The 26,453-nt window shown below is 35.4% G+C and overlaps 1 long non-coding RNA gene across 1 annotated transcript in view; it reads right to left on the bottom strand.

Annotated features, from left to right (window-relative positions):
* Positions 1-11,451, bottom strand: part of LOC116422306 — a 28,006-nt gene extending 16,555 nt beyond the window's left edge. The window contains exons 1-2 of the long non-coding RNA XR_004232894.1: positions 11,241-11,451; positions 8,541-8,780 (exon numbers count right to left, since the gene is read on the bottom strand). This is a non-coding gene — a long non-coding RNA (uncharacterized LOC116422306). The remainder of the gene's footprint in view (positions 1-8,540; positions 8,781-11,240) is intronic.
* Positions 11,452-26,453: the final 15,002 nt, after the last annotated feature.

Here is a 26,453-nt window from a genome sequence, read left to right as displayed (position 1 = left end):
TGACAGGTGTATAGTGGTATCTCAAAGTTGTCTTAACTTAATTTGTATTTCTCTGATCAATAGTGATTTGGAACACCGTTTCATATGGGTAGAAATAGTTTCAATTTCATCATCTGAAAATTGTCTCTTCATATCCTATGACCATTTATCAATTGGAGAATGGCTTGATTTCTTATAAATTAGAGTCAATCCTCTATATATTGTGGAAATGAGGCCTTTATCAGAACCTTTAATTGTAACAATGCTTTCCCAGTTTGTTGCTTCCCTTCTAATCTTGGTTGCATTAGTTTTGTTTGTACAAAGGCTTTTTAATTTGATATCAAAATTTTCTATTTTGTGATCAATAATGATCTCTAGTTCTTCTTTGGTCACAAATTCCTTCCTCCTCCACAAGTCTGAGAGGTAAACTAACCTATGTTCTTCTAATTTATTAATAATCTCGTTCTTTATGCCTAAATCATGGACCCATGTTTTCAATATTTTTTATAGCACAATAAAATTCCATTCCATTCAAATACTATAACTCCAATATTGGCTCCCATTGTACTTTGTTTTTTTTTTTCCTACTTCAAAGATTGTTGTTACTATAAATATTTTGCTATATATAGTACCTTTCTTTCTGTGGCTGATCTTGGGATATGGTACTACTATCCTACTATCGTAGGATCATTGATTCAAATGGCCAATATAATTTAAATATTTTTTTGTACAATTACTTTTGTTTAAAAAAGAAACAGATCAATTCACAGCTCTGTCCACAATGTATCAGTGTGTCTATTGTTCTCATATCCTCTCCAACACTTTTTAAATAACTGTTTCAGTGATATGGGGTAAAAACTGAGTTAATTTGTAGTTCATTTTTTAATGAAGTGGAGAAATCTTTCATATTGTTGTTCATCATTTGCTGAGATCTATTAATATTCTTTGAATGTTTTTCTATTAAGGAATGGTTTTTAGTTTTATATATCTGTATTCATTCATGTCTTGGCTATCAGATATTTTCCCTTTTTAAAAAAATAATAGCCTTTTATTTTCAAAATATGTGCAAAGATAGCTTTCGGCATTCACCTTCACAAAACTTTATTCCAAAATTTTCTCTCTTCCTTCCCCTCAACCCCCTCCCCTATGCAGCAATTTAAACATGTGTAGTTCTTTTATACATATTTCCATATTTATCATGCTGCACAAGAAAAATCAGATCAAAAAGGAAAAAATGAGAAAAGGAGGGGAAAAAGTAACCAAACAACAACAAAAAGGTGAAAATATTATGTGTTGATTCACATTCAGTTACCCCAGTCCTCTCTCTGGGTTCAGATGCCTCAAAAAAAAAAAAAAGAGGCCTTTATCAAAACTCTTGGATATAAAATTTATCCCCCCCCCCCAGTTTTTTGCTTCCCTTTTAATCCTGGCTGCATTGGTTTTGTTTGCATAAAACTTTTTAAATTTAATATAATCACAATTATCAATTTTGCATTTCATAATATTCTCTAGTTCTTTTTTGGTGAAAAATTCCTTCCTTCTCCAGAGGTTTGAGGGAGAAACTATCTCTTCTTCTCCTAATTTGCTTAGAGTGTCACCCTTTATGTGTAAATCATGAACCTATTTTGATCCTTATCTTGTTATAGGGTGGCTGTCAGATTTTTATCACAGACATTTAATGAAAAGATTTTGTTTCTCACTTAATAGTTTCTCTTTTTCTAGCTACATTGATTTTGATTAGATAACAAAAATTTTGTGTGATTAAAATTATCTATTTCATCTTTCTTAATCTCCTAAATTCCCTTTTTGTGTAAAGAATTATGGTTCTTTTGCTATACTTTCTAATGAATTATATTTATTCAGATATTGTACAAAATACATTAACAATCAATGGCATTTCTTTTTTAAAATACTATTTTATTTTTCTTTCTTTCTTCTTCATCTTCTTCTTATTATAGCTTTTTATTTACAAAACATAATCATGACCCTTGCAAAACCTTTTGTTCCCACTTTTCCCCTCCTTCCCCCCACCTAGATGACCAATCTAGATTGGACCTAGATTAGTCCAATACATATTAAATATGTTGAAGTATATGTTAAATACTATACACACACACACACACACACACACACACACACACACACACATTTATACAGTTATCTTGCTCCACAAGGGAAATTGGATCTAGAAAGAAGGTTAAAAAAAAATCTGAGAAGGAAAACAAAAATGCAAGCAAACAATAACAGAAAGTGGAAATGCTATGTAGTGGTCCACACTCATTTCCCATGGTTCTCTCTCTGGGTGTAGCTGATTCTCTTCATTACTGAACAATTGGAACTGGTTTGAATCATCTCATTGTTGAAGAGAGCCACATCCATCAGAATTGATCATCATACAGTATTGTTATTGAAGTATATAATGATCTCCAGTTCTGCTCATTTCACTTAGCATCAGTTCATGTAAGTTTCTCCAAGCCTCTCTGTATTCATCCTGCTGGTCATTTCTTACAGAACAATAATATTCCATAACATTCATATACCACAATTTACTCAACCATTCTCCAATTGATGGGCATCCATTCAATAAGCTATTTTAGCTCCTTTTTCATTTAACCAATTCGACTTTTAAAGGAGTTGTTTTGTTCAGTAGATTTTTTTTTCCATTTCACCAAATCTACTTTTTCTTCAGTCAATTTTTATGCTTCCTTTTCCAAATTGTTTTCCCCCTCACACAATTCTCTTGCATAGTTTTCATTCTTTTTCATAATTTTTCGTTTATCTCTCTTATTTGATTTTTAAATCCTTTTTGAGCTCTTCCCAAAGAACTTTTGAGTTTGAGACCAATTCATATTCACATTTGCGGCTTCCCATTTAGGAATTTTGCCCTTGCTATTCTCTTCTGTGTTTGTGTCCTAATCTTCTCTGTTGCTACAGTAACTTTCTATGGTCAGGACTCTTTTCAGGACTCTTTTTAAAGGTAAGAATTGAAGTTGTAGGATCATACACAAAGAACAGCAAAAAGAGCCAGTGACTCTGCATTGTACAAGTATGTGGTAGGGAGGGTAGTATAAGAATGCTGGAGATGTAGGAAGGATTCTGGTTATAAAAGGCTTTAAAAGACAAATAGAAAATTGATCTTAGAGATAATAGGAAACCACTTAGCTTTATACAGCAGGGAGCAACATAGTCAGACTTGTATAATTGGTAGATTTTGCAGCTTGGCTTGGCAGTGGAGGAAAATGGTTATTTAAGATGCTTTCCAACAAGCATCTATTAAGAACCTACTATACTGCCAATGAATAATCTAAATACTAAAGATACTGAAAACAAAAATAAATAGTCTATATCCTCAGGAAGCTAATATTCTACAAGAGTTGTAAAACATCAAAGAAGTCAAAACAGTGGAAGATAGAAAGGTACAAAGAGTTAGTCCCAACTAAACCATTAAGGATAATGCAAAGTACTTTTAGTAGCAGGACAGTACTAACAAATGAGAGCATCACAACCAGATCCTGTATTGGAGATGATGCTGAGCCTTAATAGAAGTTAGGGATTCTAAGAGGTAGGAGAGCTGCATTCTGGGCATAAGGACAATCGCCCATACAAAAGCACATAGGCCGAATGTCATGGAAAAGCAAGTTCTGACATATTCCAGAGCCTACAGCTTTTAAAAACAGGTTCAACTGGAGCTAGCATGATTAACCACAGTATCATCTTTTTATAATTTGGCATTGATTTTGACCTATGGTCTAACAACTAGTCAATGATTCAACTGCTCACAGTAGAAATAACTCCCATATCAATAACCTGTCATTTCCCGTCCACTAAGAGACAATCAATTTCTTCTTTTTTTTAATGTCCTTTTCTACTTCCCACATCACCTTTTATGATAAAGAAATTATTAATGATATACAGTCACGAGACTTTTTAATAGTCACAGGATTGTAGATTGAGGTTTAGGAGAGACCTTATGGGTCAACTAGACCAACCCCTCATTTTATAGATGAAGAAATTAGAACTCCAGAAATAAGTGACTTTCCCAAAGTTCCTCAAGTAATGACTGAGCTAGGATTTAAACCCAGATCCAGTGACTACAGATAGTGTACTATTTCTATTGCACTGTTATTACTTTTTACAGCTCATTAAAAGTGTGTATTGTAAACACTCCCCCTCCACCCCCCAAAAAAGCTTGTAGTTAAACATTTACCAGGACAGTCTTGTAAAGGAGGCAGGTAAAGGTACCTTAGAGAGGTAAGTAGAAATTTTATCCTATGGACTAAGGGAAAATATCATGTGGTGAGTTCACATTTCAGTATGTAGAATGAAGAAAGAAAATAGAACACCACAAGATATCTGTAGCTATAATTATAGCAATTTTATGAAGAACTTGACAATACCTTCCAAATTAAATTAAATTTACATTTATATTTTTGACTGTAATGCAAAGATATATCTATATCTATATCTATATCTATATCTATATATATATATGAAAAAGAACATCAAACACATTAGAAAATATTAAGGGAGCAGCTAGTTGGTGTAGTGGATAGAGCAATATCCCTGAAGTCAGGAAGACCTGAGTTCAAATTTGGCCTCAGACACTTCAACACTTCCTGGCTGTGTGACCCTGGGCAACTTGGCACTTTCTTAAGAAACATTTATAATGTTTGCTGATTTATGAGGTAAAAATACTGAAAATATGTCAACTTTCCAGTCCAAAATTCTTGAGCCAAAGTCAAGTGACTCTATAGGAAAAACAGCCAGATCACAAGATCAGAGGAAATTCATTTAGATAAAATAGGATGCAAGCTAAACAATGAAGAATTACAAATGTTTTTAAATTTATCCTTCTGGTGAGATAGAAGATCACCAGACCTGCTGGATTGCAGCATCCTGAGGTCCTCCAGGCCTTTCCATTGACCCTGTCTCTAGACTCTGGATTCCAGAGACATCTGCTGTACTTATGTACCCTAAAGACTCCATTGTTCCCCTCTTAGAACTCATGTATTGACTCCATTAATTAGAGTGTGAATTCCTTGAAAAAATAGATTATGTCTCACTTCCATTTTTTCTTTCCCACCACTTTTGTTTTTCCTTTCCTTCTTTAGCCTTCTTTCCCTTCTGTCTCTGTCTCTCTGTCTTTCTGTCTGCCATTTTCTGTCTGTCATTTTCTTTGTCTCTAGACCTCGATCTTTCTCAAGACTGTGTCCCTCTTTCTTCTGTCTTATTTCTCATTCTACCTATTTTCTGATAACATTGTTTTTAACCTCCTTGCAGAGAAAGGGAGATAAGAGTTAAGAGACAAAAATAGAGAGACAGAAAGAGAGAGAGACACAGGGAGACAGAATGAAACAGACATGGAGATAGAGAATCAGACACAAAGAGAAAGAAACAGGAAGGAACAAGGAAAGTGCTTTTTTCTTCTATATGAATGGAAGTATTTTATTTACTATATATGAAAATAATGTAAGTATCTAACTAAAACACACGTATCTGTTCTAAATTTTAGAGTTTAAAATTGCACTAATATTTTGGGACATCTTATATACATACATGTGCAAAATACATATGAAATAATATATATATATATATGTATATAATGTAATATGAAGAATTTGATTGCTTCTTTCCATGATACAGATCCTGATTCATAAATAGCTGCCTATCTAATGCAATTCTTATCTATATCTTCCCATAAATTAACTAGAGTGAATCTATGTAACATAATTAAAGCCTTCCTTACTTTCTCCTAAGATTGTAAAATACTAGTAGAACACCCTGGCTGACTACTTGTCATTCCTTATCCTTATCACATGACCAACCCATCTTTTCTTCCTTATAGTTGTCTTATATATATATATATGTATATGTATGTATAGATGCAAAATGCAAATATGGAGATGTGTACATATACACATATACATAAAGAGCATGTTTTCTATATAATACATACTTATGTCCATATATATATATGTATATATATATATAAACACAAACACACACATATATATAAAGTATTTATGTATACACATCGATACAATAAAGTAATGGGTGACAAGAGTTAGATAAGGTGATGGATAGACAGGAAAATAGGTAGCTAGTTAGCTAGCTAGATAATAAATATTTGAAGAAAAAATTGGCATTCTACACACATATACAATATATGTAAGGTATTTATGTATACACATATATAAACATAAAGCAAAAGACAACAAATAGATAATAGCCAATCAGATGGATAGATATATATTTGAAAAGAATAGTTGGCAATTCTACACACATACAAATAATATATATATAAAGTATTTATGTATACACATATATAAACACAAAGCAAAAGATGACAGAGATAGATAATAGCCATACAGATAAATAGGAGGTAGACAGATAACTAGTTGAAGGGAATGATTGGCAATTCTACACACACACACACACACACACACACACACACACACACACAAATATACACACACACATACAGGCATACATATAAAGCAATAGAAACAATAAAGCAATGACTGATAGCCAGACATAAATAGATAGATAGATAGATAGATAGATATTTGGAGGGGTTGGTTAGTAATTATCATAATTTTCTGTCTGTAGACTGAATAAAACATTTTCTAGAGGTAGCTCTAAACCTTGGGCATTTATCCAGTCTTTCCACATCAAAAGTACTATTCTTATCCCTTTGAGTTTGAGGGTAAAAGAGAGAGAAGCTGCTTTCTGTCTTCAGTGGTACTAAATTCAAAAAAACAAAACTCTTGGAGGGACAAATAATATTCAATAAAAGGAACATTTACAAAGAGAAGCTTTGGGTTGGTTTGGCTATTTTTATAGATATGGAAAGAGATCTGCTTTAGAAAGAATTAGTAAAGTAGTGATGCAAAAAGGACATGGCAAATTAGGAGTGAGGTTATGGAGGGGGATGAAAAACAGTCCATCAAGCTTTGTCAAAGTGCTACATTTAACCAACTGAATCTTTGCTACAAAATTAGCATGAGAGAATGTGAGAGAGAACATGCTCATTGTTGCCAGGAAATAATCACTTGAAGCCTAGCAATATTTCTGATGAGAAATTGTATATTTTGCTTCAAGTTTCTGTATGGATTTTTTTTCCTGTTTATTGAGAAAGGAAACAGCCTGGGTTCTGTCAGTCTTGGTATCTGATGGCTTTCTGCTTTCCCTCTGCTTACTTCAATTTTGAACTAATTATATATGACACAATTTTGATGGAGGCCAGGAGCTAGAGGCTAGACCTGAATGTCCTGTCCTTAGGAGTTGATATTTCTGACTACAGCTTAAAAGAAGTGTGGGGAGAGAAAAATAGAGGCACAAACACTGTTGCCAAAAGTTTTATTCCTATGGATATGACACATGCACATATATGAATATAAACATATATATACATACACATGTGTATATATCCATAGACATGTGATCTATTTATATCCACCTATCTGTGTATGTATGTGTATATATATATATATATATACATATATATATATATAGTTTTATATAGCACCTGCTGTGCTAAGAACTTTACAAATGTTATCACATTTGATCCTCACAACTCTTGGAAGTAGATGCTATTATTATCCCCATTTTACAGTTAAGGAAACTGGGGTAAACAAGTTAAGTGATTTGCTCAGGACCACATAGCTATTAATTACCTTAGATCAAATTTGAACCCTGACTCCAGGCTTAATGTTCTATCCACTATACTACCTAGCTGCCCTGAAACATATATACTTTATTTACATATGTATGCACACACGTTTGTGTATCTATGTGTATGACATAAAGATGACATATATATATATATATATATATATATATATATATATACATATACACACATATATTTATGACATATGGCATTGGAACATGTACTATGTGTTGTCTCTCTGAACTTCTCAAAAGTATGAGAAAACCGAAAAAGAGGAGGGATAGCTTACCACTTTCCCTATATATCCTATATATAGGATATATCTATATATATCTATATATGGAGGGGAATGAAAAACAGTCCATGAAGCTTTGTCAAAAGTGCTACATTTAACTGTCTGAATCTTTGCTACAATATTAGCAGAAGAGAATGTGAGAGGGAACATGCTCACTGTTGCCAGGAAATAATCACCTTGAAACCTAGCAATATTTCTGATGAGAAGTTGCATATTTTGCTTCAAGTTTCTATATGGATTTTTTCCCTCTTTATTGAGAAAGGAAACTTTTGCTCTATAGCTAGATATGGCTATAAATATAGATATAGATATATCCTATATATAAGTTTTGATTCCTTAGATAGCCCAGAGATAGGAAGGAGCTGGGAGAACATTTAGTCCAATTCCCCATATCTATTGTAACATCATAATTTCTCTCACAAATGAAATCCCCCAAAACTACCTGGGAACTCTATGAGTCTGCACTCACTCCAAATAATAGTTTATGAGTCCTTCTTCCTCATAAATCCTCCATGGGGGAGGGTTGTATGCATAAGGAACAAGGGTATATCGTGTAAGAAATAATGATAGACATGTGGCTATAGCAACTCATACCTCTTGCAGTGAAGATCCAGGTTGTCTGGAAATGTTTCTGTGCTATTTTCTAATGCTGGGCACTGCTTTATCTTGGAGCTCTCTGATACACATTACATTTCTCCTGGGTACTGAGGCCTCTTTACTGGGCTAGGCTTAGTACCAGTATTCTCCACTCCATCTCTGGATGGTCTCTCAGCTGCTCTCTGTTATCATCTGCTGGTTTTCAAGAGTGTAGTCTCTTTAGGGTCCTCTGCTGCTCTGTTGTGGTACAGCTGGTTAGTAGTCAGATCCTTTTCATAAATTTTCATGGATTTTCACATAGCTTAAGACTATCACATCTGAATTTAGCCAGAAAGCTAGAAATTGCATAGTCTCTTCAACATAAGATTACATTTTTCTTTGAACTAAAAATTCACTTTTTCATTGTTTTTACTGAAGGTCCCTGGCCCTAGCCAATTATCTCTCTTGTCGACTGGAAAATTCCTTTCAATTTCTGTGAAATCTCTGATTTTCAGTTTGCACACACTTAAGTCATTTCAAGGACTCCACCCAATACATCTAAGAATTGGTTCCCTTCAGCTACCTATAATGCTTCTTGTTGGCCTGTGGAAAAACCAGGTTGCAGAATCATAAGGTTGATGTAGAGCCAGCAAGATTAACAGCTTCTGCCTTAGATCCTTGATAATACAAGACTGTCTCATACCTATCAGCAACAAAATCTTTGGTCTTCCTATACCACCTTTGTCAGAAGCAAACCTCACTGGACTCTTGTCTATAAAATGGAGCATTATTTCTCCAGCTTCTCTTAAGGATGTTCCCTCCTACCCTACCTAGTGACATAAAAACTAAATCTTGAAATATACCTCTTCTAAACTAAATGGACCTGACTGAGTTTCAGGAATGTCACCCGAACTCTTATCAGGCCCACAAGAGCAATTATTCTTCCCAATCATCTCCAACTCCCGACCCTTTTTCATTCAATCATTATAGATTATATATATTTTTTTCTTTTTTAACATATGTGACTCTATTACAAAGTATTCTCCCTCCCTCCCCCATTAAGTTTCATTAACTATGGCTTTTGGCCATTATAGTAGTCACACAGTCAGATAAAGTGTGTAGAGGAGAAGAATGAGAGAAGAGAAAAAAGAGAGAGATAAAAAGAATTACATTTGGGGAAGTAGAAGGTAGTACTAATATCCATGAGGCTTCTTCATGGAATTAGTCCTTTTCTTGGGACTTTGATGATAGAGATCTGAACCTATCTTTATAAATAAAAAAAACTGAAATACAAGGAATTAAGTGATTTAATAAGATCACAAGGCAGGTTACAGGATGGAATCTTAAAAAGTCTCTTAAATCATATATATATATATATATATATATATATATATATATGCATATAAACTGCAAAGGCAGATTTATAGTAAGTCAAATCTAGTGCTTATTTTGTAAATTTTAGGGAGACAATTCCCCTTCTAACTATTTGGTTTTATTCTATTAAAATTATCCTCTTCCACCAAATTATACTTGAGAATACCTTCACTTTAAACTTCTTTAATACTGATCTCTTTAGCCTCCTTCCTGACTTATTTAGTTTCTTTCAGCATTTCTTCCCCTTTTCTCCTTTTCTCCAATCCTTTGACACATCTTTAGCTTCTCTGAATTTCAGTTCCAAAATTCTGGTCTTCTTCCTAATACATTTTATTATAGTCTATCTATTTTTTAATTTTTATATTTTGTTTTATACCACTTGTTCTTTTTTCTCCTCACTAAAAGCCATATCTTAAAAGATCATACAAAAATAAAGAAAGAAATCAGCAAAACTAACCAACATATTGACTGAGTCTAATCTTACTCATACCAATTAAATCCCACATCCATAGTCCCCCACCTCTGCAAAGAGGGAGGAAGATACATTTTTATCTCTTCTTTGGCATCAAGCTTATCATTTTAATTTTCAGTTTCATTTGTTTTGTGATTATTGTTCTTTCTAATTATATTGTTGTAATTGCAATACGTATTGTTTTCCTGGTTCTGTTTATTTCATTTCACATCAACCCATACTACATCTGCTTTTAATAGCTACCCATTTCACCAATTACATATAGAGATACAAAGTAAAGTTGGGACTATAGTCTCTCTCACAGTTTATGTGGTGTTTAGTTTGGAAATTTTTTTCCCTGAAGACTAAACTTCCTACTTTGTGGTCTTCTTTTCTATCATTGTAGAAGTTGATAGGTATCTCTAATGTAAGGGCAAAAGAAAAGGAAAAGTTAAAAAAAAAAAAAAAACCCTAAACATTCATGCATTGATACTATTATCACATTCTTCCTTCTTTGTTCTCCCTACCTAATTAAAATCTGACATCTCTCCAGTCTCACTCATTTTAAGCATTATTGAAAACTTTAGTTTAGCTTTCCCATTGTTCAGGTTCTATGAGCAGTCAAAAAATCTAATATCCATGTAATGTCTGATGTATATTGGGTTTTTTCTCACCACAACATGGCTGACCTTTCTCAAAACACTTGTCTTGACACTATGCTTTTTAAAAAACTAACATTTAATTATTGAAACATCTGAGCTATAAAACTCCCAGTCACCCCCTTGTTTTTACCAATCTGATTATTTTATCTTTCTTTTTTCTTAATTTTTTACTCTGTCATTTTCTTCTGTTCAACTAAATTAATGTAACATGTCTAAAAACAAATTCATTACCTCCCATGAAGTCTAGTCTTGGGTTTTTGACAGCTTGCTGAAAATCTTCATGTTGATGATCTCTCAATGTATCAAACTTATATGATGGCTATTGAGGTCTTATGTGGCAAATTTGAGCTTCTTATGACTGCAGAAGTACATTGATTTGGGGACCTCACAGGAGCTTTACTTGTACAATGACAGTTAAATGACAGTTAGAAGTTTGGATAGAATTCTAACTGCTCTTTGTCCCTTTGTCCCTAAGATGGAGAATTCTGTAAACCTGACTTCATAAAGACAAATTCTGTCAACAGTTGGTTTCCAGGTGGTAGAGCAATAGAGTATCTAATTTCTAATGACATAGAGGAGGCAAGGTTATATTTACATAATTATTGGGAACCTAAATTCACTTTTAAGAATTGGGAGCCTTTAGTCTACTTGGTGGAAATTTGGGGTTTCTAGAAGAAGATGAGGAGTTTATTAAATTTATGTAGTAGGATAATTTATGTAGTAGAGATAAATCTATCATCAAAGGCTTCAGAAAAGACTAATTGGTATTATTTCCCAATTGTTATTCCCAGGAAGAAAATCTTTACATGATTTTAAAATTTTAATTTTTAATTTTCAATAGTATTTTATTTTTCCAGAATCATGTAAAGATAATTTTCAACATTCATCACAAAACCAAGCAGCAATAATGAATGAGTGACTTTAGGAACAGTAGGTCCATAGTAATGAGAACACTTTTCACATATTCATCAATCCCTATCATAGGTTAGAAATAAAAGAAACGAAGGCATATTCTTGGTGCAACCTGTTCCTGTGTGGATCTTGGTACATGCCCAACTATATAATACATTCATTTTTCACCATTCACTAGCCAAATTTTCCTGGCAATAATTGGGGGATAATACCAAATCTTTGCCCCAAATCTAAGCCTCTGAAGCAATTAATCTGATATCGGTTAAATATGTGCAATTCTTTTAAACATATGAAATTTATTTTTAAAGACATTATTTCTTGTTTTTATATTTATTGTAGAGCACCTTTTCTGGTGCTGTCCGTGCTAGTCTTCTGCTCAAGTTCAGATTTCTTAGTAATTTCTCAATAGTCTGAAGACCATTTCAGTGGTAGAAGTGTCCTGCAAAATTTTTGATATTTTGCCACCAAGGAGTAGGATGTGATAGAAGCAACATCTGTTTGTTGGGACTGGGATGATTTCTCTTTTAAAAGAAAGGAAGTTATGGAATATGATTGTGATGGAATACTATTGTGCTATAATAAATGATAAGTAGGATACTCTCAGAAAAACTTGGAAAGACTTAAACGAACTGATGCAAAATGAAATGAGCAGGATCAGAAGAACTTTGTATAAAGTAATAGCAATATTGCAAGATGATGTAAACTGTGAATGCCTTAGTTATTCTCAGCAATACAATGATCTAGGACAATTATGTAGGACTTATGATGAAATGTGCTATTCATCTTCAGAGTTAGAACTGGTTGAGAGTAAATAAACAGAGCATAATTTTTCACAATTTTTTTCTTGAGGTTTCCTTTTTTGTGTATTCTTTCACAACATGACTTACATAGAAATATGTTTTACATTACTACACATTTTAATATGTAAAATTGCTTACTTTCTCAATGGGGGGGAGAATGGAGAGGCAGGAAGAAAATTTGTGATGCAATTTTTTTTAAATGTTAAAATTGTTTTTGCATGTATTTGGGGAAAATTAACAATATTAAATTACAAATTATGGAAAAAAAAAAGAGAAAAAAAAGAAAGAAATCTGTCCTTATGATTTGCTTGGTTTAAAGAATTGAATGAACTATTGACATTGTTTCCTCATCACCCTAGGCACAGCAAGCCTAGTCTATAGAAATCTCCTCTCTTTTGTCTTGTGGGACTTCCTGACCTGTGGGACTTCCTGACCTTGTAGTGACAAGAGGATCCCTGAAACTCTTTCTCTTTATCTCTCTCTGATTGGGGGAGGGGGGGTACGCTAAGCTCTCCCCTGAGAGACTCACCCCAGGGAATCAAGATGGAGTGTTTTTCATTCTGTTATCTGGGTGGGACTGGTTGAGTCCAGGACTACTCCTAAATCTATTGAGTTGGAAATTAGCCCAGAGACACTCATTCAATTCCAAGATTTTCTATTTTGATTCCAGCTCAAACTGCTCCCAGCCCCCATCAAGAGCTTCCCCCAGCTTCTAGCCGAGGTTCAATTATAAAAAGAGGCAATTTAGGGCTTACTCCTTGCAGACAACCTAATATGCCATCCCAAGGAATCTCTCTCTTGCTTTAGCATAAATTGCAATATTCTGCTCACTGAAATATTCTCTTTCAGGGTTACTCCTTCTTTATCTCTTTCTCTCCTATTTCCCTAACAGGACTATGCCCTCTTTACCTTCCTGCTGAGATTTCTCTTCTTTAAACTTTATATCCCTCTGTTGGGACCTTGCTACCAAGGAATTCAGTCTTTCTAACATCCCAATGCCAATAATAAACTTCTTTTTACCAGTCTAGCTTTTTAGGTTCATAAATTCCTTTATGAATGATCTCTACACCAACCAAAAGAGTTCCCATAACTCCCTGCCCTGCATCAAATCTCATCATTTGGGGACATAACCCTGAACTTCATCAATAGCACTGCCATCATGAATGTATAGGAAGAAGGGAACAGCATTTATATTAATTAAAAATTCTATGCTTTTAAAATATCTTATTGCAAACAAATTTGTTTTTATTTAATTTCATGATCTATAAGTATTTCATTGCATTTCAATTGTGAATTTGAATAACTGGCCTGGTCAGAACTACTAATGACACAGAACAATAGTAATACCTCACAGTGGTCCTATAAAAAAAATGAAAAATGTTTTTTTCATTCTTTCCATCTCCCTATTTACTGGCATTGTATGGAAAGACCTAAAATATTTGGGAAGAAAGGGCTGAGAGTTGACCTCAGCACTTTTGACCTATAAAAGATATTGGAAGGAATCTTAGATATTAATAAGAGGCATCTCCAGAATTTTTCTGGGGAATTCAGGTTGACTATAAGGACTCAACTATAATCAAAAGGGATTTTCTAACCCTTAGTCACATAGAGGCCTAATGAAGAAACATTGATTCTGTTAGTTATTGGGAAGAAATGAGTTAAAAGAGTATATACGTTTAGCCTGAAGTTACTCTGTGTGGCTACTACTTTGCCAAAGAGGAGCCAAAATAGCCAGAAGTTGTATCAAAATGATAAAACTCACAAATTAGTAACAGAAATTAACTCAGAAATCCTGACATGAACAGAGAAATAGGATGTTTATCAAGTAGTAGGTCAAGAACAAAGAAACATTAAAAATGAGACAAGGAAGTAAGCTCTAAAGAAAAGGAAAAGAAAAAAAGAACAATTTTCAGAAAAATATCTTAACAGAGAACAGTATAATGATATCACAAAGGAGCAGGTACAATCCCATAGTACAAGAAGTGTGTTGTCAGATCACATATGATCTTTGCTACACATATTCTTTCTAGTTATCTACTGTCCATACATATGACTTTTTTTACACATGCTTTTGAACATTAATTTCAACTAATTGGGTTATCTGGATAACTTGTTAAAAATTAAGTACATCTTTGGAGATTTATTTATTATAGTTTTGTATAGTTGAAGATGTATTGAACTTAGGATGGCTTTTTAATTTTTTTCCCCCCTAGGAGATCTCTATGCAAGAGGGATCATCCCAAGCACCAGAAAATCATAGGATATTAAAATTCAAGGAGACCTTAGAATTCATCAGGAATCTCATTTTACAAGTGTGAAAGTGAGGCTCAGAGGTAGTCAGACAATTACAAACTCAGGACAGAATTCAGAGGACGTATAGTGTAACATTTAAAGCATGAATCTCTATAACATTCCCAGAAATGGTCATCTTCCCTCTAAATAAAGAATTCTAGTGAAGTATTCTACAACCTATTATCCTTTGTATTCTAATTGTTATGGAATTTTTCCTTACATTGGACCAAAGTGAACTTCTTCTTTTGCATTTAAAAATTATATATATATATATATAAATATATATATATATATATTAATTGTCCAAAGTCTACCTTCTAAATATTACACACCCTTACCATATATATATATATATATATATATATATATATAAAATTTTTAAATGCATGTTGTATTTATCCTCTGGAAGTTTGGTTGGTCATTGATAAAGAGTTCAGCATAATCGTATTCTATATTTATGTGCCATAATTTGTTTTTCCATTCCCCAGTTTATGGGCACTCTTTCAGATCTCTCATTCTTTGCCACTTTACAAGAGTTATAAACATTTTTATATATCTATAGAGTTTATTTTGCTCAAGGCTAAACCCCTCCTTTAACTAATCCCTAATTCCTCCTCACTTCTGTACTTTTCCTATTATTTCCCTGTTGAAAGAAATGTATTTCTCTACCCAAATGTGTGTGTCTGTGTATTCTTCCTTCTTTTGCTTGGTACAAATTAGATTGAAATTCAAGGATCAACCATTCCCCTCATCACCTGCTCCTCTTTTTTTGTGTATAAATGCCTACTTATACACTCAGATTACATGAGATTATTTTCCCTATTTTCCTTTCACTTCCCCCTGAGAGAAATAATTATTAAATAACTAATTGTTAATATTGAGGGGACACAGGATTTTTTTTTTTTCTTTCTGAAGCCCTCTTCTCTAATAGGGCAAAACAATATTTGGAAGATATTGCTCATAATGAAACTGAATTAACTTTCTCTTCAATCTCCTTCAATCCCCACTCAACTGGGGAAACCCATTGTGTTCTACTTTGGTAGAGATAAATTCCTTGATTAAATTGCCCCAAGGGTAAGGATAGTTGCGAAGCAAATGACTTGATAAAAATAACTTCTCTCTTTTATTATAATATTCATTCTCTCTCTTTACTTGTTGACCATCACCATCCTCAGGAATATGGGTTCTATGAAGGGTTTTTGACATTCAACAATGTCACTTTGTAATGCCGGAGAAACTGAGCAAGATAGAGATTAGAGAACAATTTAATAGTTTATTAAATGGAGAGATTTACTGGAACCAAATAGATCCATGGTTTAGTCCCAGGGCTGAATGAGACTATTGTCTCCAAGAATCCAGCAGCAAATGTCAGATACAAGATTCTTTTATAGGGTAACAAGAACAATGACATAATGGGGGAGGTACCTGGATGGGGATAACCTAATGGGGAGAGGCACCTTGGATGACATAATGGAGAGAGGTACTGGAGAAGCTCCTGATATTCTAATGACATCTAAAATGGATAAAGACCTTTATCCCATCAAAATATTAAGAGGGAATGGTTATAACCTGAGGCAGAGTAATTGAATAGGACAATTAGGGAAATTGGGTCAGGATATTAAAAGAGAATTGTGGCACAACATTCCACACTCTCTCTTCTGACTATTCAAATCATTGAATTACCTTCCTCTAGAAAGTCTTAGCACTACAATTTTGACCAATCCTATCTTAAGTAAATAAACCAAATAAAAACCAAACTAAAGCTAGAACAATGCAAGGGCTTATGGCAAGGACAAGTCTCTCCCTGATAACTTCAGAGTTATTCAGCAATACACAAAGGCTCCCCATTGTAATCATGTCAGGTCCTCTGCAGTTGGGGAGTATATGGACAATTCATTGTGAGTTAGGTCATTTGTGCATTTGACTCAGCCTCTGCTTACAGAGCAACAGGACTCAAGACAGTCATGCTGCCCATTCAGAGGGGCAACCCACTCCAGGAGGGAAGGGTGAGGCTTGGAGTAGCTCCACCTGTGTGATGACCATGTTTAGCACCCAGAGTATATTAAAATCAACCAGAGTCAGAATAAGGGAAAATCCTTGATTTTTACTCTTTCAGAGGTGAAGGGGAATGGCGATACGAAGTGAGAGCAATTGTGTCATGAATCCGGCCAACAGTGCCTCTGGTTCTCACACTCCACCCACCAAATCTTCTACCCAATCTCCTATACAACACATCAAACTTGCACAGAGAGTGGGCAGGGCCATTCTTTTTCCAAGCATATATTAATAGAGTATTGTCCAATTGCTAATTAGCTGCAAGTGCTAATTAGCCTCAGTGAGACTCAAGAGCTTCAGCCCATTACACACCTGTAATTACACACCCTGCCCAGAGGCACAGACAGAGCTGCAGAAAGGATCAGATTTCAGAGCAGATTATGCAGTGAGACCAAGGCAGGTAAACCCCAAACTTTTAGAGGCCTGATATCAGACTTCAAGGCCCTTTTAAATATGCTGAAATACTAATTAAGGAACTGGGGTTACAGGAGTGAAGAAACAGATCAGAGAGACTGCCAGTCCCCGGACAGCTATTCAATTTCTGGTTGTTTCTAAAAAATAATCCCCAAAACTGAGTCTGTCAGGGCAATTCCAACAGAATAAGGTTAAAGCATAATCAACAAATCATAGTCCAGTAAATTTAAGCAAGGAATAAAAAATGAAAAGGACTGTTTAAAGGACTTCCAATTAAATCTGAACTAGTAAGTTAGGAGTGGGGCAGAAGTACCTAAGAAAATACACCAGCTTCCCCAATTTCCTATGTTTTCCTCCTTTTTTTTTTTTTTTTTAACAGAAAGAAGAATTATCAAACAACCATTCCACATATAAATCCCAAGAATGAATCAAAATTCCTATACATATACATAACAGACTAAAAATCCCTCAAACGTAATAGCAATAGTTACACAAATTTAACAATTTCCATCTCAAGCCAGACACAGTAATACAGTTAAAATTTTAACAATTCAACCACTTCCCCACTCCCCCATATCAGTCCAAATTACATCAGGAGCAGGGGCTATGGTTTTCTCAAAAACTGCTTCCTGCTGAAGATGGGCAGAGATGCTCAGTCCAGTGAGGGGATGGATGTGGTGTGGCATGCTGACAATCAAAGCTGATCTAGGTCTCAGAAGCAAGTCAATATATCTGTAATTTGACCAAATCTAAAAAACAAAAACACAAATCTAACAAAGAAAAGTTAGAACAGTCTGAGATAGAAAGACTGGTCCACAAGGACTGCTACAAGATGTGGCCTCTCATTAGTTATAAACCTTAAAAAAAACTTGAATATCCAGACCCAATATCTAGTAACCAATAGATAATCGGACTAAATACTTATTTGCTCAAGTATTTAAGGTATAATGATTATGGAGAAACAGATTGGAAACAGCAAGGTATGACATAATTGAATTGCATTAACAGTTTCTTATTGACCATTGTTGTGATTACAGAAATCAGTTACAGGAGGAAACAATGCAGGGACATATTAACTATAAACCCAAGAAATTTTACCTCCAATAACAAATTCCATTAACCAGTTTCAGATAAATCCTAAACAGATATTTACCATAACCTTATATTTATACAAATTAGTTTGCTTCTGTTAGCCAAGAACAAGGTAGCTACAACTTGATAAAAAACAAGTCTAGAACAGTTTAGAGGGAGGAGGGAGGAGAGGAGAGGATTCCAAATGGCCGCCCTTCCCCCGTTCCACCTCCAAAGAGGCAGGAGGGAGGGAAGGTGAACTAAACTGTAGCCCAGGCTAACTAGGTGCTCCATACCTGAAGTAGCAGAAAGCAGTGGCAGAGCTTAATCTTCTCCTTTGAAGACAAAAGATTCCTACCCCACCCAACAGTTAAAGTAGCTGAAATCATTGGAGGGTGAGGGGAAAGATTCCATAAAACCCCCATGTCTGGCAGAGCTTGATTTAACATACTCTGAACCAAAATACAGCTTTAAATTCCCAATAATATAAAACTGCTTTTCCTATCATATTTCAAATAATGAAACAGGATAATTTCTTTCTCTCCTTCTGGTCCCATGTGACCATTATTCCCAATGGACTTCTTTTAAGCTCCAACTTGGCTATAGTTGAAGCCTTTAAAAATCAGAACCTTTTTGCTACATTCTTTACCTAATTAGAGGCACGTGACCCCTTTCAGGCAAGTTAATAGAATTTCTTTAACAAGCTATTATTCTTTTAAGAGCTTATGTTTAAAGATAACTAAATCTAGCCTGCACAGGCAACAATAAAATTATTTCCCACAATTTTAAAACTTCCCCAAAGAATGCTCAGAACAAATATGGCATGGAAAGGCAATAGTAAAATTAGTTCCCAAATTTAGAATCATCCTAAAATTCCTAATCAAATGTTTTCTCCATCTGGAGTTCAAAATTATACTGTACTTAGTACAGTTGCAACATTGAAATAACCAATTCCCAAATTTCTTGATCATTGTTCTTAAATTTAACAGAGCTCTTAAATTAACAAAACAGACAAACAAATCACACAGAACAGAGCACACATAAACTGCGCAGTGAAAACATTTAACACAGACCAGGGGCTATCTGGAAAAAATAGCCCTGAGGGAAGTTGTCAGCTCCAGAGTCTTCCCTCCCATAATCCAAATGGAGCCTTTTTTTTTTTTTTTTTTTTAGCCAGATGGTGTCTTAAAAAAAGACACCCAGATTTATACTCTGGAATGCCCAGAGTTGTGCTAAGTGGCACACAGATGTATCTTAGACACCCAGGTAGGGTCCCCTGTGTCCAGAAGACCCTACTCCCAGAATTTATGCCCATCAGCATTTCAGAATTCTGGGAATACAGATGCTAGCAACAGAACAGAACAGAACAAGTCTTAAGACTTAACCGGATGGTATCCCAAAAGGTACCCAGACAGACTTACTCTCTTATGGCTGAAATGGGGGTGTCTACCATCAGACTGTTGTGCCTGGAAACTACTCTCTTTCCTTTTCCCGGAGGCTCTGGAAAAAAATCCAGGGGGGGCTGGCCTCTCCAGGTCAAGGATTCAGATCCGCAGCCACCCTGAGGCCCAGGGCAGAGACCAGAAAGTCTCTTATCTCTAATTCTGCTCATTTTCTAACATGTCGCTGGGGAGCTCCAAAATGTAATGCCAGAGAAACTGAGCAAGACAGAGATTAGAAACCAATTTAATAGCTTATTAAATGGAGAGATTTACTGGGACCAAATGGATCCATGGTTTGGTCCCAGGGGTGAATGAGATTATCGTCTCCAAGAATCCAGCAGCAAATGTCAGATACAAGATTCTTTTATAGGGTAATGACATAATGGGGGAGGTACCTGGAAGGGGATGACCTAATGGGGGGAGGCACTTAGGATGACATAATGGAGAGAGGTACTAGAGAGGCTCCTGATATTCTAATGACATCTAAAATGGATAAAGAACTTTATCCCATCAAACATTAAGAGGGAATGATTATAGCTTGAAATCTAAGATATAAGACCTTTATCCTATCAAACATTAAGAGGGAATGATTATAACCTGAGGCAAAGTAACTGAATAGGACAATTAGGGAAACTGGGTCAGGACATTAAAAGAGAACTGTGGCACAACAACTTATCCCATTTTATTAATTATTGCTAGCATGATTAACAAAATGATGAATTATCCCAAAATTGTCTCTTGAACTTTTTAAAGTCACATTAACCAATATATTGCTCTTTCCCTCTTGTAAGAAATAAAATATCTAAGTACTCCACTGACTCACTGATGAATGCAGGAAAGATTTATTTTACATTCTTGCAAGAATGAGTGCTTAGGTTAGTAGACTAACCTTTGAAACTCCAAAGGCAGCATTTTATTTCCCATCCTGAAGCACAAGTCCCTCCCCTGATTCCCATTAATCAGATGTTACAGAAGTTACATGACATGAATCTCCATCCCACATTACATAGCTAGTCCCAGCCCCAAAGGAGTTCTATTCTGGAAGGAGGAAGGTAACTAAGAAGGGCTAAGGGTGAAAAACAAAAGATTCTTTTCAAATCTCAGGCCCCTGAGTATAAAAGACAGTCCCTGCTTTCAAGGAGCAAGATAAGGAAAAATAAACTCCACCTTAAATTATTGTTTAATGTCCTTGCGGGTTTCAGATTTTTAATTTGTTTCATTTCTCCAATTTAATTTTCATAACTATGGAAACCAAATAAATGCTCATTCATTTGTCCCATTTTCTTTCCATTCTTTTCTTAAGATCAAAAAGAATTAACAGAACCATTTTTTGACACTGTTGAATTGGATTCTGTGACTCATGATGATAGGGTTTAGAAGGAACATATATCATATTTTAATATCTGAATATAAGCAATTTATCCTTATTTAGACTTTTATCATTATTCCTTTATGTTTACATATTTATGATTCTCTTTATACCTATATTTGAGTTTTAAACCTTCTCCATAGCTTTGGTCTTTTCTTCAGGAATGTTTGGAAATCCTGTATTTCATTAAAAATCTATTTTCCCCCTATAGCATTGGATTCAGTTTTTCTGGATAAATTATTCTTGGCTCTAAGCCTATATCTTTTGTTTTTTGTAATATTATATGCTAAGTTCTCTTATTTTTTATATTGGTGGCTGTCAGTCATGCATAATCCTGACTGTGGCTCATTGGTACTTGAATTCTTTCTTTATGATTGTTTACAATAATTTTCCTTTGACCTGTAAACTTTGAATATGAGCTTTCATGTTCTAAGGAGTTTTCATTTTTAGGACCTCTTTCCAAAGGTGACTAGTATATTCTTTCTATTTCTACTTTTCTCTCAAGTTCAGAGAGATCTGGGAAGTTTTTTTTTTTTGTTTGTTTGTTTGTTTGTTTTTTGAGATTTCTTGACTGAGACTCTCCTGAGGCCAGAAGCTATCTGACTGAGGAGTGGTCTATTCAGAATCGGACAGATTGGGCATGGGAGTTTCCTGAGGCAGACTTCAAAGATAGAAAATTTAGAATTACTGACTTAATAGAAGCCTCCCTAAAATCAGGGGACCATAAAATCATATTATATCAATAGCATTTGAATAGTTTAATTATTGTTTTTTTATCCTTCTCTTTAACCTGTTTTCCAGGTCAGTTGTTTTCACTGAGATACCCTGCTTCTATTGTTTTAGCCATCAAACTTAGCCTCTCAGTATTTCTTATTGCATCACAGAGGCACTGACTTCTATTTGGCCTACTCTAATATTTAGAGAGTGTTGCCTAGGTAGGATTTTGAATCTTTTGTGCCAGGCTATTTATTGCCTTTCCATTCCTTTCTTCCCTAGCTTTCATTTCTTTTTCAATTTTTTCCACAAGTGCTTTCATTCCATTTAAAAATATTTTAAAACTTTTTTTAAACTCTTGTTTCATTGCATCTAAGAAATCTAATTGAATTTATGTTCAAGCTGTGTTTCTCTCTGAGTCATTGCTTGTAGATATTTGGAGTCATTCTCTTCTGTGTTTTTGTATTGATTGTCCTGGCCACAATAATAGTTTGTTAAAGTAGAATTCTTATTTTGTTTGTCCACCCCTTCAGCTCAGTTCCTGACTTTGAATTTGATAGTAGGAATGAACTGGTCTTTTTGCTGTTTTCTTGAAGAACTGAGTGTTATGTTAGCCCAGGATCTCAGGGACAGATGGGGAACCTGCCATCTCTCATTACTGGAGTAATCAACTACTTGCTGCTCTCTCCTCCCTTCACGTCTTCTCTCCCTTCCTTCTCTGCCCCCCACTAGCTCTGCAAGTTCCTGGGTCTGCCCTTATAAACCAACTAGGAAGTTCTGTTGGTTCAGAGTGGCAGAATTATAGGCTTCCCTTTGGTTTGGGATTCCTGCCTTGGTTATTTCTCTGCAGGCTGGATAAGATGATGGGAGTGAGCTTCTGTTCTGAATCTTACAACTGAGTCACATTGCTCTTGCTACTGCCAGCTTCTGAATTCTGTCTTTTTTGGTATGCAGCCTAGGGCCAAGGCAGGTACCTGGGGGGGAAGGTGCCTCTTTTTAGTTCACCCTGGATCTGTGACTCAGAACAAGATAGTAGGCAGCAAAGCTACCAGTTGGCACCTGTCCCCATTGAAATGTCCCAGAATTGGTCCAAAGCTGTTCTTTTATGGATCTAAGACCTCCTCCTGCCTTGGTGCACAGCTTTTAATGTTCCACTCAAGGCATGCTTCTGGCCTAACCCAGTCCCTGGCATTCCAAATCCTTTCGCCTGTGTTCCTGGATTGCGCTGGAGTGAGCAAAGGGCTTTCTGTGCCTTTTTCTAGATTCCCTCATAGGGTTTAGTCTGGTGCATTTTCTAGATCTGATGGCAAAAGATGAGCAGGAGCCAAAACACTGCTTCCTACCACCATACTGGCTTCAACTCTCTAAACTCTCTTTATAACTTTTATGTACTAGTTCTACTTCTGTACTCTAAGGCTAGAAAGAGCAAATCTAATCCCTCTTCTATGTCACAGCCCTTTGATGCTTGAAGACAGCTATTCCTTTCTCATCTATCTCATCTAAGTCTTCTTTTCTCCAAGAAAAACAATTTAATCAAATGTACTTCATGTCCCATGGCCTTTATTCCCTTTACCTCCTTGGTCCCTGTCCTCCAGTGCACTCACACTTCTTACTAGCATTTCTAAGGGTCATACCCAGAAGAGGAAAGATTTTAGATGTGGGAGCAGTTCATCATAATAATTGACATTTCTCTAGTACTTCAAGATGGCAAAGTGCTTTCTATACATTATCTCATTGGAGCCTGACAGCAATACTGTGAGGTAGGTCCCACAGACATTATTATTCTTATTTTACAGATGACAAAATAGGCTTAGAAAGGTTAATTAATTGGTCCCTGATCACACAGTTACTAAAAGTCCCAAGTGGGATTTGAAACTGCTTGACCTGGCTCCCAGAACAGCTTTGCATGTTACCCTTGTATATTATTTGTAGAAGCAGCATCTTATATTGACCTTGCTGTTTTTGAAATCCTCAAGGTCTTTTTCAGATTAATTAATTTTCATCCTATGCTTATAGATTTTTTTTTAAAAGAATCCAAGCTTAGGACTTCCTATTTGTTTCTGTAACTATAAAACATTTCAGTCCTTTGAAGTTTTTCAGATCCATATTATTAACATAATATTTGATTTTATATCTTTTGCAAATTTGACAAACATAAAATCTATGTTTTCATTCAAGGCGTTGATAAAAACGCTTCACAGAACAGGTTAAAAGAAAGAAATTCACCATTACCATTCTCTCTCTCTCTCTCTCTCTCTCTCTCTCTCTCTTTCTCTCTCTCTCTCTGTCTTTCTGTCTCTGTCTTGGTCTCTGTCTCTCCCTTCACTAAAGGCCTCCCAAAGGCTTTTGAAAGGAAGGAAGGAATGGAGGAAGGGAACGAGGAAGAAAGGGAGGGAGGGAACGAGGAAGGAAAAGAAGGAGGGAGAGAAGGAAGGAAAGAAACATTTATAAAATGTCTACTATGTGCCAGGCACTATGTTATATTTTTTCCAAATATTATCATTTGATCTTCACAACCATCTTGGGAAATAGATGCTATTATTATCCCCACTTCCCAGTTGAGAAAACTGAGACAAAGATTAATTGGCTTGTCTAGGGGAATACTATTTGTAAGTGTGTGAGGCTTGATTTAACTCGGGTGTCCCTGACTCCAGGCCCAGTACTCTATCTGCTGTCCCATCTAGCTGCCTATAAGAAACCTCTTCTCTGAATCCTATTCATTTGTCAATATCTGTTTCAAGCACCCTATGACTTTGTGATTTTAAGTACCCTGACCTTCCTGAAATTGTTTCACATTTTGTTCCACCATAATGATTTCTTCTACCTCTGGAATTTCTATAGCATTCATTATCCCTCTCATTTGTCATTTACTGCCCAGTTTATCAGCTAACTTTTCTCTGTGCCAATGTACTATGATATCCATTAAACTTTTTTTTTTTTTTTTTTGCTGAGGCAATTGGGGTTAAGTGACTTGCCCATGGTCACACAGCCAGGAAGTATTAAGTGTCTGAGATCAAATTTGAACTCAGGTCTTCCTGAATTCAGGGCTGGTGCTCTGCTCCACCTAGCTGCCCCTTTCATTAGACTTTAAGCACCTTTTGGGCAGGGACCCTTTCTTATACTTTATATTTGGCACAATACTTATCATGATGCTCTAGACAGAAGTGATATTCTATATACATTTATTATTTAGCTGATAAATATCTTCCCTCTACTTCTTTCATGATACTATAGAAAAAGCACTGGTTTTAGAGTCAGAAGACCTAGATTGAAATTCTGATTCTGTCCCTACCTGTACAATCTTGAGAATGCCATTTAACATCTCCAGTTTTCAGTTTCCTTATCTATGAATTGGACCCACAGCATCCAAGGTGACTTCCACCTCTAAATTAGTGATTCAATGATCCTCTTCTCCCTCTCTTCCTCTCATATGATTTCCATGTTTTCCATCTGCCACGTCACATTCATCCTTGATTTCAAATCCACTACAAAGTCCAGTTGTCTACAGGGATGGAAATGATTGAACTATTCATGAAAATTGAAGCAAAAGCAACATTGATCAGGAGAGAGTGAATGATGTTTGGATCAGTTTTTCCTTCTCTGAAACCACTGTGTTTGAAAATAGTAACCATTTACTTACGTGTGCTCTATCCTATACATATCTGAAGTCACATAAGGGTCACCATTCAGTCATCTGCTGAACAAACACCTGGGTGTGATTGACCCTAGCAGGATTTGACACAGCCATCATCATGCAAGGAACAATTGTGTCTAATCGCTCATTATCCCCTCCTCCTTCCTCTTTCCAAGGGTGCTCAGTAATATTGATGACGACTATTGGCACTGAGGCGTCAATCCTACACTGGGCAGTGCAGCAAGTGATATGTACTCACGTAGCAGGCAACAGCTGTTGATTTTGTTCTGGGTATTTGAGCAACAGAACTGTGGCTTGAGTGTTTATAATGTCACATTGGAAATTCCCAGGATCGTAGTTTCTGTGTTTTCCTGATGGACACATTTCCCTTCAAAGAATATCAAGAAGGACCCATCTCTAATAATTTGCTGCTGCTGCTTCTATGATTGCTTTTTAATTCAGGATTCTGGAAAGTGAGATTTTCCATTGAAATCCTTTAACAAGAACCTAGCAGTAACTGATGGGCTGCTGGAGAACTTCAGGGGATTGTTTGTTCTGCACAAATTCTAACGATTGAAACAGGGTAATGCAGTCCATTCATGTGCATAACTTACTGACAAAAAAGCTAATTAATAATGTGCTTGTCAGGTTAGAGTAAATTAGTATGTTTTTAGGGGACATGTAGTGTATGATTGAGCCCTAGTCTTGGAATCAAGCTCATCTGCATTCCCATTTATTAAA

Source organism: Sarcophilus harrisii, chromosome 3 (genome assembly GCF_902635505.1).
Source record: "Sarcophilus harrisii chromosome 3, mSarHar1.11, whole genome shotgun sequence".
NCBI classification, from domain to species: Eukaryota; Metazoa; Chordata; class Mammalia; order Dasyuromorphia; family Dasyuridae; genus Sarcophilus; species Sarcophilus harrisii.
The sequence above is the reverse complement of the archived record's forward strand: the minus strand, read 5'-3'. Positions and strand labels throughout refer to the sequence as shown.